At 40.2% G+C, this 17,008-nt stretch overlaps 1 non-coding gene across 1 annotated transcript; it reads right to left on the bottom strand.

Annotated features, from left to right (window-relative positions):
* Positions 1 to 3,337: 3,337 nt before the first annotated feature.
* Positions 3,338 to 3,445, bottom strand: LOC112740049 (small nucleolar RNA R71). Its single transcript, XR_003170984.1, has one exon. It is a non-coding gene; the product is annotated as a small nucleolar RNA R71 (small nucleolar RNA).
* Positions 3,446 to 17,008: the final 13,563 nt, after the last annotated feature.

Genomic DNA, 17,008 nt, shown 5'->3' with positions numbered 1-17,008 from the left:
TGCAAAGTGGAGTTAAACGCCAGAAACAGGTTACAAACTGGCATTCAACTTCAAGAGAAGCCTCTACACGTGTAAAGCTCAATACTCAGCCCAAGCACACACCAAGTGGGCCCCGGAAGTAGATTTCTGCATCATTTACTCATTTCTGTAAACCCTAGTAACTAGTTTAGTATAAATAGGACTTTTTACTATCTTTGTAAGGGATCTTTGATTAGTTTTTATGCTATCTTAGACTTTCATGGGGGCAGGCCATTCGGCCATGTCTGGACCATTATCACTTATGTATTTTCAAACGGTAGAGTTTTTACACGCCATAGATTAAGGTGTGGAGCTCTGCTGTTCCTCATGAATTAATACAAAGTACTACTGTTTTTCTATTCAATTCAAGCTTATTCCTATTCTAAGATATCCATTCGCACCCAAGAACATGATGAATGTGATGATTATGTGACGCTCATCATCATTCTCACTTATGAACGCTTGCCTGACAAACACTTCCGTTCTACATGCAAACAAGCTAGAATGAATATCTCTTAGATATCTAATACAGATGACCGAGTCCGAGATATTAGAATCTTCGTGGTATAAGTTAGAACCCATGGATGGCCATTCTTGAGATCCAGAAAGTCTAAACCTTGTCTGTGGTATTCCGAGTAGGATCTGGGAAGGGATGGCTGTGACGAGCTTTAAACTCGCGAGTGCTGGGCGTAGTGACAGACGCAAAAGGATAGTAAATACTATTCCAGTATGATCGAGAACCGACAGATGATTAGCCATGCAGTGACAGCACATTGGACCATTTTCACAGAGAGGATGGGATGTAGCCATTGACAACGGTGATGCCCTACATAAAGCTTGCCATGGAAAGGAGTATGAATGGTTGGATGAAGACAGCAGGAAAGCAGAGGTTCAGAGGAATGAAAGCATCTCTATACACTTATCTGAAATTCTCACTAATGAATTACATAAGTATCTCTATCCTATTTTATGTTTTATTTATCTTTTAATTATTAAAACTCTATATCCATTTGAATCCGCCTGACTGAGATTTACAAGGTGACCATAGCTTGCTTCAAGCCGACAATCTCTATGGGATCGACCCTTACTCACGTAAGGTTTATTACTTGGATGACCCAGTGCACTTGCTGGTCAGTTGTGCGAAGTTGTGACAAAGAATTAAGATTATGAACGTGCGTATAAAGTTTTCAGCGCCGTTACCAAGGAATAGAACCGTCACGATTTTTGCGCACCAAGTTTTTGGCGCCGTTGCCGGGGATTGTTCGAGTTTGGACAACTGACGGTTCATCTTGTTGCTCAGATTAGGTAATTTTATTTTAATTTTAAGCTTTTTATTTCTTATTTTCGAAAAATACAAAAAAAATTCTTCTTTTTTCGTTTTTCCCAATTGAATTTCGAAAAAAAAATAAAAAATAAAGTTTAATAAAATAATAAAACCAAAAATATTTTGTATTTCTTGTTTGAGTCTAGAGTCAAGTTTTAAGTTTGGTGTCAATTGCATTTTTTTAATTTTCTAAAAAATTATTTTCAAAAATTTCATACATTGCATTCTTCATGATCTTCAAGTTGTTCTTGTCCAGTCTTCTTGTTTGATCTTCATATTTTCTTGTTTTGTGTCTTTTCTTGTTTTTCATATGCATTTTCAATTTGTTAATGTCTAAAGAATAAAAATTTTTAAGTTTGGTGTCTTGCAAGTTTTCTTTTCTTGAAAATTTTTCAAAAATAAGTTCTTCGTGTTCATCTTGACATTCAAAGTGTTCTTGGTGTTCATCTTGACATTCATAGTGTTCTTGCATGCATCACATGTTTTGATCCAAAATTTTCATGCATTGAGTCTTTGGGTTGTTTTTCTCTTTCTTCATTGAAAATTCAAAAATCAAAAAAATATCTTTCTCTTATTTCACTCATAATTTTTGAAAATTTGATTTGATTTAGTCAAAAAATTTTAAAATTTAGTTATTTCTTATGAGTCAAATCAAATTTTCAATTTAAAAATCTTATCTTTTTCATTTTTCTTTCATAATTTTCGAAAATTCCAAAATGATTTTCAAAATTTTTTTTCTTATTTTGTTTCATAATTTCAAATCTTTACTAACAATTAATGTGATTGATTCAAAAATTTTAAGTTTGTTACTTGCCTAGTAAGAAAGGTTCAATCTTTAAATTCTAGAACCATATCTTTTTAGTTTCTTGTTAGTCAAGTAATCCTTTGATTTCAAAATCAAATCTTTTTAAATTTTTTTCAAATCTTTCTCAAAATAAATTTCAATCACATCTTTTTCAAAATCAATTTCAAAATCTTTTATAACTTCTTTTTTAACCTCTTATCTTGTTTTAAATTGATTTTCAAATCTTTTTCAATCAATCTTATCTTTTTATTTCAATCATATCTTTTTCAAAACTACTTAACTAATTCTCTCTCTAATTTTCGAAAATCCCTTCCCTCTTTTTCAAAACTCCTTTTTAATTACTATTTGTTTTAAATGTTAATTTGATTTAATTTTATTTTCCTTTCTTAATTTCCGAATTTTAACCTTAATTTAAAATAAAAACAAAAATATTTATATTTTATTTTATTTTATTTTCAAAATTCTCTCCCCCTCAGCTCTTTCTAATTATTTTATTTATTTACTAACACTTCTCTTCATCTCAAAATTTGAACCCTCTCTTCCTCTTGGTGTTCGAATTTCTCTTCTTTTATTCTTATCTTCTTCTACTCACATAAAGGAATCTCTATACTGTGACATAGAGGATTCCAAATTTTCTTTTCTGTTCTCTTCTTTTTCATATGAGCAGGAACAAGGATAAGAACATTCTTGTTGAAGCTGATCCTGAACCTGAAAGAACTCTGAAGAGGAAGCTAAGGGAAGCTAAAGCATAACTCTCTGGAGAAAATCTGACATAAATTTTCGAAAAAGAAGGAGACATGGCCGAAAATAATAACAATGCAAGGAAGATGCTTTGTGACTTTACTGCACCTAATTCCAATTTACATGGAAGAAGCAACTCAATCCCTGCCATTGGAGCAAACAATTTTGAGCTGAAACATCAATTAGTTTCTCTGATGCAACAGAATTGCAAGTTTTATGGACTTCCATCCGAAGATCCCTTTCAGTTCTTAACTGAACTCTTACAGATCTGTGATATTGTTAAGACCAATGGGGTTGATCCCGAGGTCTACAGGCTTATGCTTTTCTCGTTTGCTGTAAGAGACAGAGCTAGAGTATGGTTGGACTCTCAACCTAAAGATAGCCTAAACTCTTGGGATAAGCTGGTCACGGCTTTCTTAGCCAAGTTCTTTCCTCCTCAAAAGCTTAGCAAGCTTAGAGTGGATGTTCAAACCTTCAGACAGAAAGAAGGTGAATCCCTCTATGAAGCTTGGGAGAGATACAAGAAACTGACCAAAAAGTGTCCTTTTGACATGCTTTCAGAATGGACCATCCTGGATATATTCTATGATGGTCTGTCTGAGTTATCAAAGATGTCACTGGACCATTCTGCAGGTGGATCCATTCACCTAAAGAAAACGCCTGCAGAAGCTCAAGAACTCATTGACATGGTTGCAAATAACCAGTTCATGTAGACTTCTGAAAGGAAACCTGTGAATAATGAGACGCTTATGAGAAAGGGAGTTTTTGAAATTGATACTCTGAATGCCATATTGGCTCAGAATAAAATATTGACTCAGCAAGTCAATATGATTTCTCAGAGTCTGAATGGATTGAAGGAATCATCCAACAGTACTAAAGAGGCCTTTTCTGAAGAAGAAGCTTATGATCCTGAGAACCCTGCAATAGCAGAGGTAAATTACATGGGTGAACTCTATGGAAACACCTATAATTCCTCATGGAGGAATCATCCAAATTTCTCATGGAAGGATCAACAAAAGCCTCAACAAGGCTTTAACAATGGCAAAAGAAACAGGTTTAGCAATAGCAAGCCTTTTCCATCATCCACTCAGCAAAAGACAGAGAGCTCTGAGCAGGATCCCTCTAGCTTAGCAAACATAGTCTCTGATCTATCTAAGGCCACTCTAAGTTTCATGAATGAAATGAGGTCCTCCATTAGAAATTTGGAGGCACAAGTGGGCCAGCTGAGTAAAAGGATCACTGAAACCCCTCCCAGTACTCTCCCAAGCAATACAGAAGAGAATCCAAAAAGAGAGTGCAAGGTCATTGAATTAACCATCATGGCCGAACCTACAAGGGAGGGAGAGGACGTGAATCCCAGTGAGGAAGACCTCCTGGGACGTCTAGTGATCAGCAAGGAGTTTCCCTCTGAGGAACCAAAGGAATCTGAGACTCATCTAGAGACCATAGAGATTCCATTGAACCTCCTTATGCCATTCATGAGCTCTGATAAGTATTCTTCTTCTGAAGAGAATGAAGATGTTACTGAAGAGCAAGTTGCCAAGTACCTTGGTGCAATCATGAAGCTGAATGCCAAATTATTTGGTAATGAGACTTGGGAAGATGAACCTCCCTTGCTCATCAATGAACTAAGTGATCTGGATCAACTGAGATTGCCTCAGAAGAAACAGGATCCTGGAAAGTTCATAATACCTTGTACCATAGGCACCATGACCTTTGAGAAGGCTCTATGTGACCTTGGATCAGGGATAAACCTCATGCCACTCTCTGTAATGGAGAAACTGGGAATCTTTGAGGTGCAAGCTGCCAGAATCTCATTAGAGATGGCAGACAACTCAAGAAAATAGGCTTATCGACAAGTAGAGGACGTGCTAGTAAAGGTTAAAGGCCTTTACATCCCTGCTGATTTTATAATCCTAGACACTGGGAAGGATGAGGATGAATCCATCATCCTTGGAAGACCCTTCCTAGCTACAGCAAGAGCTGTGATTGATGTGGATAGAAGAGAATTGATCCTTCAACTGAATGAGGACAACCTTGTGTTTAAAACTCAAGGATCTCCTTCTGTAACCATGGAGAAGAAGCATGAAAAGCTTCTCTCACTGCAGAGTCAACCAAAGCCCCCACAGTCAAACTCTAAGTTTGATGTTGGGAGGCCACAACCAAACTCTAAGTTTGGTGTTGAACCCCCACATTCAAACTCTAAGTTTGGTGTTGGAAGGTTCCAACCTTGCTCTGATTATCTGTGAGGCTCCATGAGAGCTCACTGTCAAGCTATTGACATTAAAGAAGCGCTTGTTGGGAGGCAACCCAATGTTATTTAATCATATCTATTTTATTTTCTCTTTGTTATTTCATGTTTTATTAGGTTGATGATAATATGGAGTCACAAAAACTACTGAAAAAAAATCAAAAACAGAATGAAAAACAGCATTAAAAACAGCACACCCTGGAGGAGAGGCATGCTGGCGTTAAACGCCAGAAACAAGCATATGTCTGGCGTTTAACGCCAGAACCAAGGATCTACCTGGCATTAAACGCCAGAAACAAGCTGCATTTGGGCGTTTAACGCCAGAAACAGGCAGCAGTCTGGCGTTAAACGCCAGGATTGCACAGCAAGGGCGTTTTACACGCCTAATTGGGGCAGGGATGTTAAGTCCTTGACCCCACTTGATCTGTGGATCCCACAGGATCCCCTCAGGATATGTGGACCCCACAGGATCCCCACTTTTTCTTCTCTCCTCTTCACACCTTTTCATAACTCTCTTCCCCAAATGCCCTTCACCAATCACTTCAATCACTTTTTCCCATCACCCCCTCATCACTCACATCCATCTTCTCTTCCCCATAAACCCCACCTACCTTTAAATTCAAAATATTTTCCCTCCCAAACCCAACCCTAAATGGCCGAACCTTAACCCTCCCCCCACTCCTATATAAACCCCTCATTCTTTCTTCATTTTCACACAACATAAACCTCTCTTCTCCCCCTTGGCCGAAACAACCTCTCTCTCCCTCTCCTCCATTTCTCTTCTTCTCCTTCTTCTTTCTTTCTTCTTTTGCTCGGGGACGAACAAATATTTTAAGTTTGGTGTGGTAAAAAGCATTGCTTTTTGTTTTCCATAACCATCAATGGCACCTAAGGCCAGAGAAACCTCAAGAAAGAGGAAAGGGAAGGCAATTGCTTCCACCTCTGAGCCATGGGAGATGGAGAGATTCATCTCAAAGGTCCATCAAGACCACTTTTATGAAGTTGTGGCCAAGAAGAAAGTGATCCCTGAGGTTCCTTTCAAGCTCAAAAAGAATGAGTATCCGGAGATCCGACTTGAGATCCAAAGGAGAGGTTGGGAAGTTCTCACCAACCCCATTCAATAAGTTGGGATCCTAATAGTTCAAGAGTTCTATGCAAATGCATGGATCACTAGGAACCATGATCAAAGTGTGAACCCGAATCCAAAGCATTGGCTCACCATGGTTCGGGGAAAATACTTAGATTTCAGTCCAGAAAATGTAAGGCTAGCGTTCAACTTGCCAATGATAGAAGAGAACGCACGCCCCTACACAAGAAGGGTCAACTTTGATCAAAGGTTGGACCAAGTCCTCATAGACATATGTGAGGAAGGAGCTCAATGGAAAATTGACTCAAGAGGACAAGCCCATCACCAAGAAAAGGATGGAGCAAATAAGAGATCATGGACCTCAACATGAGCATGAGGAAATTCCTCACCATGAAATTCCTGAGATGCCTCAAGGGATGCACTTTCCTCCACAGGATTATTGGGAGCAAATCAACACTTTCCTAGGAGAATTAAGTTCCAATATGGGACAACTAAGGGTGGAGCACCAAGAGCACTCCATCATCCTCCATGAAATTAGAGAAGATCAAAGAGCTATGAGGGAGGAGCAAGAAAGACAAGGAAGAGATATAGAGGAGCTCAAGAGCACCATTGGTTCTTCAAGAAGATGAAGACGCCACTTTCACTAAGGTGGACTCATTCCTTAATCTCCTTGTTTATTTATTTTCTTGTTTTTCGATTTTTAAGCTTTATGATTATTTATATTTGTGTCTTACTATATGATCACTAGTGTCTAAGTGTCTATGCCTTAAAGTTATGAATATGAATCCATCACCTCTCTTAAATGAAAACTGTTTTAAAAACAAAAGAACAAGAAGTACAGGGTTTTGAATTCATCCTTGAAACTAGTTTAATTATTTTGATGTGGTAACAATACTTTTTGTTTTCTGAATGTATGCTTGAACAGTGCATATGTCTTTTAAAGTTATTGTTTATGAATGTTAAATATGTTGGCTCTTGAAAGAATGATGAAAAGGAGAAATGTTATTTGATAATCTGAAAAATCATAAAAATGATTCTTAAAGCAAGAAAAGCAGTGAGTACAAAAGCTTCCAGAAAAAAAATAGCGAAAAAAAGGAAAATAGAAAAAGAAAAAGCAAGCAGAAAAAGCCAAAAGCTCTTAAAACCAAAAGGCAAGAGCAAAAAGCCAAAACCCTTTAAAACCAAAAGGCAAGGATAAATAAAAAGGATCCAAGGCTTTGAGCATCAGTGGATAGGAGGGCCTAAAGGAATAAAATCCTGGCCTAAGCGGCTAAACCAAGCTGTCCCTAACCATGTGCTTGTGGCGTGAAGGTGTCAAGTGAAAATTTGAGACTGAGCGGTTACAGTCAAGGTCCAAAGCAAAAAGAAGAGTGTGCTTAAGAACCCTGGACACCTCTAATTGGGGACTTTAGCAAAGCTGAGTCACAATCTGAAAAGGTTCACCCAGTTATGTGTCTGTGGCATTTATATATCCGGTGGTAATACTAGAAAACAAAGTGCTTAAGGCCACGGCCAAGACTCATAAAGTAGCTGTGTTCAAGAATCAACATACTGAACTAGGAGAATCAATAACACTATCTGAATTCTAAGTTCCTATAGATGCCAATCATTATGAACCTCAATGGATAAAGTGAGATGCCAAAACTATTCAAGAGGCAAAAAGCTACAAGTCCTGCTCATCTGATTGGAGCTAAGTTTCATTGATATTTTGGAATTTATAGTATATTCTCTTTTTTTTTATCCTATTTGATTTTTAGCTGCTTGGGGACAAGCAACAATTTAAGTTTGGTGTTGTGATGAGCGGATAATTTATACGCTTTTTGGCATTGTTTTTACATAGTTTTCAGTATGATTTAGTTAGTTTTTATTATATTTTTATTAGTTTTTAAACAAAAATCACATTTCTGGACTTTACTATGAGTTTGTATGTTTTTCTATGATTTTAGGTATTTTCTGGCTGAAATTGAGGGACTTGAGCAAAAATCAGATTCAGAGGTTGAAGAAGGACTGCAGATGCTGTTGGATTCTGACCTCCCTGCACTCAAAGTGGATTTTTTGGAGATAAAGAACTCCGAATGGCGCGCTCTCAATTGCGTTGGAAAGTAGACATCCAGGGCTTTCCATCAATATATAATAGTTCATACTTTGCCCGAGTTTAGACGATGCAAACTGGCGTTCAACGCCAGTTCCATGCTGCATTCTGGAGTTAAACGCCAGAAACAGGTTGCAAAGTGGAGTTAAACGCCAGAAACAGGTTACAAATTGGTGTTCAACTCCAAGAGAAGCCTCTACACGTGTAAAGCTCAATGCTCAGCCCAAGCACACACCAAGTGGGCCCCGGAAGTAGATTTCTGCATCATTTACTCATTTCTGTAAACCCTAGTAACTAGTTTAGTATAAATAGGACTTTTTACTATCTTTGTAAGGGATCTTTGATTAGTTTTTATGCTATCTTAGACTTTCATGGGGGCTGGCCATTCGGCTATGCCTGGACCATTATCACTTATGTATTTTCAAACGGTAGAGTTTCTACACGCCATAGATTAAGGTGTGGAGCTCTGCTGTTCCTCTTGAATTAATACAAAGTACTACTGTTTTTCTATTCAATTCAAGCTTATTCCTATTCTAAGATATCCATTCGCACCCAAGAACATGATGAATGTGATGATTATGTGACGCTCATCATCATTCTCACTTATGAATGCGTCCCTGACAAACACTTCCGTTCTACATGCAAACAAGCTAGAATGAATATCTCTTAGATATCTAATATAGAGGACCGAGTCCGAGATATTAGAATCTTCGTGGTATAAGTTAGAACCCATGGATGGCCATTCTTGAGATCCGGAAAGTCTAAACCTTGTCTGTGGTATTCCGAGTAGGATCTGGGAAGGGATGGCTGTGACGAGCTTCAAACTCGCGAGTGCTGGGCGTAGTGACAGACGCAAAAGGATAGTAAATCCTATTCCAGTATGATCGAGAACCGACGGATGATTAGCCATGCAGTGACAGGGCATTGGACCATTTTCACAGAGAGGATGGGATGTAGCCATTGACAACGGTGATGCCCTACATAAAGCTTGCCATGGAAAGGAGTAGGAATGGTTGGATGAAGACAGCAGGAAAGCAGAGGTTCATAGGAACGAAAGCATCTCTATACGCTTATCTGAAATTCTCACTAATGAATTACATAAGTATCTCTATCCTAGTTTATGTTTTATTTATCTTTTAATTATTAAAACTCTATATCCATTTGAATCCACCTGGCTGAGATTTACAAGGTGACCATAGCTTGCTTCAAGCCGACAATCTCCGTGGGATCGACCCTTACTCACGTAAGGTTTATTACTTGGACGACCCAGTGCACTTGCTGGTCAGTTGTGCGAAGTTGTGACAAAGAATTAAGATTATGAACGTGCGTATAAAGTTTTCAGTGCCGTTACCAAGGAATGGAACCGTCACGATTTCTGTGTACCACCTGGGCATGTGTCTCCGCCTCATGGTCGCTCGCCTCTGCCTCAGATGTATCAGAAGGGGTGTCAGGCTCGGAGGGGATGTCGCTGCCGGATCGGATCATCAACTTAAGGTGCTCATAGCGCCGCTTGTTGTGACGCTCCATATGATCCAGGCGGGCAAAGAGTCGATGCACCAGATGATAAATGGGCTCAGGAGCAGGTGGATGTGCAGTGGATGAGGCTGGTGCAGCAGTGGTGGCAGATGGGGCAGCTGAAGATGTGGCTTCCTCACCAGAAGCGGTGAGGAATGGGGTTCTGTAGCCTAAAGCCTGAAACTTCCTGCTGTGAGAAATGATCTTCTTGCAGTCTGCAGTAGTCGGCTTTGCATCAGCCAGCTCCCAAGGCACGTCAGCTTGGCGGCCTAGCTGGGTGATCAGATATGGGAAAGGGAGAGTGCCTCTGACATGGGCTCTGGCCATGTAATGCCTGATGAAACGTGGAAGATACAGGTCCTTACCCTCCATCACACACCAGATGAGGGTGATCATAGCAGCGGGCAGCTCTGTCTCATGAGTGCTCGGCATCACATAGTTGCTCAGAATCTGGTGCCAGAGCCGAGCCTCATCATTCAAGTAAATCAGCTTGATTCCCTTAGGCATCGCTGTATTCTTTCCCATGACCCATGGGATAGTAGGATCAAGGGCTATTCTCTGCTTGACAGCATCCCAGTCAAATCTCATAAATCGCATATCCTATTCAGCCTTTTAGTAACCGTCAGGCTAATCAGACTTAGGCTGAAGGTGGAGGATGTCCTCAATAGCTTCCTCAGTGACCAAAATATGTTTCCCTCTGAGGTGCACTACATCCAGGGAAGTCTTGAAATAGTTGCAGTAAAACTCTCTGACCCAGGAAGCATTGACCTCTGTCAAGTTTCTTTCCAAGAAGAACCAGCCTCTCTATTTTATCTGTTCAGAGGTGTACTGCTGTAGTTCTTCTGGAATTTTTAGAGTTCTTTCCAGGTATAGGTTCCTGAAAATGGCAAACACTGGATACTTAAGCTCACAGTATCTGTTTACAAATTTAACTGGATCTGTGGCAGTGAGGAGCTGGTCAGCCTTCTCCTGCGGGGTAAAGTGCTTTTCCCGCCGGGAGTCATCATGCAAAATGTCCAGGATGGTCATAGAGGATTCGCCTCTTTTCCTTTTTCCAGTGGTTGCTTTGCCCTTTCCTTTGTGCTGAGGGTCAGACATCTTGAAAAGAAGAAATTACAGGATATAATTGAAGAACAAAAGCAGGAAAACAAGTAGGCAAATAGAATAATAGCAATATAAGCACAGAGTGGCGAAAGAGCAAGAGAAGCATGAAATGAGTTGAATATATGTGCAATTTGGATTGTAATCGAGTGAAAAATTTTGAAAAGAAAAAAATGCAATCCAAAAGGAGTGATAAGCGAAATTCAAGTTAAATAGGAAAAATAATGATCATGCCCTGAGTTAGAAAGTTGAAGTAGTTAGGTTAAAAGCAAAAGAGAAGTTAGAAAGTTAAAAGCGGTTAATAGGTGAAAAGGAAGTTAGAAAGTGAAAGCAGTGAGTTAGTAAAAAGGAAGTTAAAGTAGGGGGCATGATAATGATTTCCTAGTTAACAATAAATTTCACAAGTTTAAAGAAAATAATCAACTCATAGTCAAGCAAGGATATCAGGTTATTGATGATAATTCATATAGATACCGGAGTAGCTAAAATTAAAATAAAATCATCAATAATGCAAGTTATTAACCAGGGAATCTAAAGGAATAAGAATGCGAGCCCGTGCATTCATGAATTGGTTTGGTTATAGCTAAGTAATGCAAAATGCAAAATTGCCAAAACCAATACATGAATGAAAATGAAACAATTTGCAAAAAATTGGGCAATATTCCGGCTAAAATTGGATGTTCCCGGGTAATAAACAGCAGGAAAAATCAGTTCATATAAATTTAAATAAAGCTGCAAATAGACACAAGTAACATGAACATGAAAGAGCAGTGTAACAGCAGCAACAAACATGGAAGAACAATATATGAACAATATGATCATCACAGGAAAATCAGAATTCCAAAATAGATAAAACAAGTAGCAAGAACGGCGCAATTATCAGGTCTAAATCTACTAACCACATCCTAGCTACCTAACCACCTAAAATCCACTACAAACATGCATCTCTAACTATCCTATTCTGAACAAAAATTGAAAAACTAACTAAGGAATCGAAAAGAGGAATTGCAGTATAGCGGAACCTGGTGTGTAGAAGTACAAATGTATGGAACAGAGATGAGGGCAGAGAGATGGTGGTGGTGACGCGGCGGCGCTGGGAGGGAGCACAGCGGCGCGGTGGTGGAGCAGGGGTGGGTTGGGGGTTGGGGTTTGGGTTGGGTGAGGTGGTAGAGGAAGGAAGGAGGGGGCGAGGGTTGTGGGGGCTATGGTGGTGGGAGACGGTTCTGGGCGGTGTGGCGGGGTGGTCGGGGCTGGCCACGGGTGGGGGGGCAGCGGTGGTTTAGAGGGGTGGAAGAGGGTGGACGGAAGAAGGGAGGGGAAGAAGGGGAGAAAGAAGAGAGGGGGTGTCGGTGGTGTGGTGCGGTGGTCGGGATGGCGGTGCGGTGGTCGGAGTGGGGCTGGGAGTGGTGGTGGTTGGGTGGCAGAGGAGGGAGGGGGTTGTAGAGAGGAGAAGAAGAAGGGGGGTATGGGGGCGCGACGGGTAGGGTTTCGCGTGAAGGGGTTAGTATTTTTGAATCCACGCGAACGCGTGTGGCACGCGATCGCGTGACTAGGGTCAAATGGGTTCGACGCGGTTGCGTGATTGACGCAATCGCGTGGGTTGGGTAAAAGAAGGGTGACGCGGATGCATGAGGCACGCGACTACGTCGCTGAAAATTGTGCTAGACGCACACTTCCAGCGTCGTTTCAGCGCAACTCTCTGTCTCCATTTAGGGGGCCATAATATCCACACGACGCGGACGAGTCGCTCACGCTTTCGCGTGGGATGAGTGTTTTGCAAGTGACGCGTTCGCGTCAGGGACGCAAACGCGTGGGCCGTTTTGTGCTAAACGCACACCAGCCGCACGATTCCAGCCTAACTTTCTGGGCGTTGGATATTTACGCCGATTTCCTTCTCACGCCCACGCGTGGCCTACGCGCTCGCATGGGGTGATCTTTTTTTTTAATGCCATTATGCAATTATGCAGTATGCAATGCTGATGCAAATGCTATGAATAATATCCAGTTTCAATGAAAGTAAAATAAAATAAAGACAAACAATCATGAAAATTGAAAAAGAAGCGATCATACCATGGTGGGTTGTCTCCTACCTAGCACTTTTAGTTAAAGTCCTTAAGTTGGACATTTGATGAGCTTCCTGTTATGGTGGCTTGTGCTTAAATTCATCCAGAAATCTCCACCAATGTTTGGAATGCCAACAGCCTCCGGGGTCCCAAACTAGGCATGTGAAGCTTTTGAGCAGCTTCAAACAGATTCTCAGGCTCCCGGGGTGACAAATGTCAGAATAGATTCTAGGATCCCAAACTTTGCTTTTAAATCCGCCTTTGTCTTAATCTATATTCTTCCATCCGGGCGGTTTAGAAATTGTATTCTCACCAAGATGACCAAACGCCTTCCGAGACCCATTCAATTAAACTTGATACCAATCCTTGCACTTCGAATTGAAGCTTGGAACCTTATTGAATCTTGCACACCAACTCTGAGTACGAGCCGTTTCCCTCTTACTCTTAAAGCCGCAGAGAGCTCTAAGCTGGCCATCTGTTTCAAGCAAACTATATTCAAGTGAAAAAGTAAAGATAAAGATTAAGGATTGTACCCACTTGAAGCTTGTATTAGGTGGTAATGGCCTTGGGATAGGTGTTTTCAGTGGTTCTGTAAGCTTTACTCCCTTATATTCTTCTATGAATTCCTCCACTTCTTTGCAAAATTCTTCAACTGCAACTGCGTCTTGATCAAAGTCTTCTATGTCTTCCTCGTCACTCAAGTCATAAGCTGGAGGTTGAGAGAAATCTACTTCGACATCATCTTCATATTCACTTGGATAAAGTTCTTCAGGCTCAAGGAGTTCAGTTGCAGATGCAAGTTCATGACTAGGAGAGGTTGATTCATGATCATCACTGCCTAAGGAATCAATTTCTTGGTTTGTTTCGTCCAATTTTTCACAAGGCATATGCTTTGGAGGTTGTGCACTATCCTCCTTGGCATCAAATTCGAACTTCTCGGTGGAATCCTTTATAGTTCTCGATTCCCATGGAGGTTCAGCATCTCCTAAATCTTCAACCACTTTTTCTTCTACAACTATTATGGCTTTCTCCACTTGTTCCAATACAAAGCCATGCTCCTCATTGTCCACCGAAGTTTCTAGTGTCTCCTCCATACTACGCTCTTCTTTTGATTCTCCACATGTAGCCATGGGAGTACTTTGAGTGCTCAGATGTTGGGAAGCTATTATATTTACTACCTCGGTTAAGGCAGTAGTGAGTTCCAGTACGTCCCTTTGCATCTTTGCTTGCCCTTGAAGAAGAACACGAAGTTTGTCATCCATTGGAGATTGGGGTGGATATGAGGGTTCATTGGTTGGGAGAGAGGGTTCATAATAAGAATGTGGTGGTTCTTGCAAGTAATTGGATTGGAATTGTGGTGGATAAGGATCATACGGTGATGAATGGTGAAAAGGAACTTGTGAGTGTGGTGGTTCAAAGCTATATTGAGAGGATGATCTATAAGCACAGAGTGGGGCTTGTTGGTAAATACAAGGGGGTCCACCATATCTATCAGCTTGGTATGCATTGTAGAGTGGTCCTTTCCCATGATATCTTGGAGGGTGTTGTTGCCTAAAGGGTTGATCAGATCCTCTTGGCTCCATCCATCTTTGATTGCTTAGACCTTGATGCATATTCTTGTTATAGCTTCCACTCCTTTCAACAAATTTAGAACCAAACTCAAAGCGAGAGGGGTGAGAATTCATAGTAGCTAATGGAAGTAAAAGGGAAAAACAAAAACAATTAAACAAGTAAAAGAAAAATATTTACAATAACCAATAATAAGGCACACGTTTGCAACTCCCCGGCAACAGCGCCATTTTGACGAACTGGATTTCCTATCGGTAAAGAAGTTTACAAATATAATCGCGTTGTAAGTATAGCTCCTAAACTAACAGAAAATCCTTTTGTACAAACGTTTGGTTGTCACAAGTAAAAAACCCAATAAAATTTATAAACCGAAGTATTCAAACCTCGGGTCGTCTTCTCAAGGAATTGCAGGGAGGTATGACTTATTATTGGCTATGAAAAAGGTAGAATTTTGGGTTTAAAAGGTTTGAACAAGGAAAATAAATTGCTGGAATTAATAAATTAATATCTAATAAAACTCTTGGCAAGGTATGAAAATTGGAAGTCCTATCCTAGTTATCCTTATCAATGGTGATGAGAATTTAGTTTTAATCCCACTTAGTTAACCTTTACTAAAGCAAAGGAAAGTCAAGTGGACTAATTAGTTAGATCCTCAAGTCATAGCCAACTCCTAAGGAAAGACTAGAGTTATCGGAATTCAATTCAATTAGCAAAAATAACAATTATCAATCATGATGAGTTTCACAACTCAAGAGTTACCAATTAATCAACCAAAGCCAAAAGGAAAAAATCTAAATTAAATTAAAAGCATTCATATAAATAAAGCAAAGCCAAGTCAAATCTGAAATACCTCAAATTATATTAAATAAAACATTCAAATCTAAATATGAAGAATTCATAAGCCAAATTGGTAACATGAGTCAGATACGAATAAAAGCATTAGAATAAATAAAAATATAAAAGGAATATTGAACCTGAGAGGAAGTTGAAATCCTAAATCCTTTAAGAGGAATCCTAATCCTAAAACCTAAGAGAGAGGAGAGAACCTCTCTCTCTTTAAAAACTACATCTAATCCTAAAATTATGAATGTATCATCTCCTCCTTTGATTCCTCCATTCTCTGGCTTATATTCTGTGTTTCTGGATTCAGAATTGGGCCGAAAAAGGATCCAGAAATCGCTGGGGGCATTTTCTGCAGATTCTGCACGTGGCGTCTGTCACGCGTCCGCATGGGTCACGCGGTCGCGTCATCTAGAGTTCTGCTCTTCCACGCGGTCGCGTCTATCACGCGTACGTGTCATTTGCGTTCTGCTCAAGGCACGCGTCCGCGTCAGTCACGCGTTCGCATCGCTGCCTTTTCACGCTAGGCACGCGGCCGCGTCGTCCATGCGTTTGTGTCGCTGCCTTTTTCTTCAAGACTCCATTTTTGTGTTTTTCTTCCATTTTTGTATGTTTCCTTTCTGTCCTCTAAGCCATTCCTGCCTTAGGAGATCTGAAAATACTTAACACACAAATCACGGTATCGAATGGTAATAAAGGGTAGTTAAAATTAATATTTTTAAAGCATAGGAAACATGTTTTTCACATATATCACATAATAAGGAAGGGAAAGTGAAACCATGCAATTTACATGAATAAGTGGGTGAATAAATCACTTGAATTGGGCACAAAATACATCATAAAATATGGGTTTATCATTAGCTTCTGAACCTCCTCCCTAAAGTCGACAACTTTATGGGGATTGGCAAGGTTGGTGGCAGAGGCAAAGGCAGAGGAAGTTGCCAACGCGGAAGAGCGGAGGCTACTGACGAAAAACGACCCCAACCCGAAGCAGCAATTCTTGTGGGGTTCAGAGGCAGTCTCGCGTCAAACCCTATCAGGATCTACCATTGAGGTCTCAGAGCCGGTTTCGTCGTTCCCACTAGGCAGTTGAGATTGCTGGGTCACGACATCTAACCTCTGGGTGTAATCCTCTTGTGTCACAGACGTTGTGATTAAGATAACAATTAATTGACTTTAAACCAAATAAATTTGAAACTTAGAATTAATTTAAACTCACATAATGGATCACAGACCGCTCGTCAGCAAATTTCTCGTTGTTGGCCTTCAAAGTATAGGTATATACTTGAAGGTATCCGCTAGTGTCGCCTCACGGTTCAACGACTTAGACTACTAATTAATATATCAACCAATAAAATAAATGAATAAATTAACCAACTAATTCAAGTAACTACTAAAAAATTAAATAATGACAAAATTCTTACCAGTCTGCTCTTCGTCTTCATGAAGGCCGCTGACCTACCCGTATACTTCGACGACCTAGGCGAAGTCCTGTTAGCGACATTCGTCATATGGCGATACTTGAACCCCTCATCATTGTTAAAATAGGCCTCCAGTTCTTTCTTGATGGCTGGACATATCTATAACGTTAGGTGGTCGCAC

Source organism: Arachis hypogaea, chromosome 13 (genome assembly GCF_003086295.3).
Source record: "Arachis hypogaea cultivar Tifrunner chromosome 13, arahy.Tifrunner.gnm2.J5K5, whole genome shotgun sequence".
Taxonomy (NCBI): domain Eukaryota; kingdom Viridiplantae; phylum Streptophyta; class Magnoliopsida; order Fabales; family Fabaceae; genus Arachis; species Arachis hypogaea.
The sequence above is the reverse complement of the archived record's forward strand: the minus strand, read 5'-3'. Positions and strand labels throughout refer to the sequence as shown.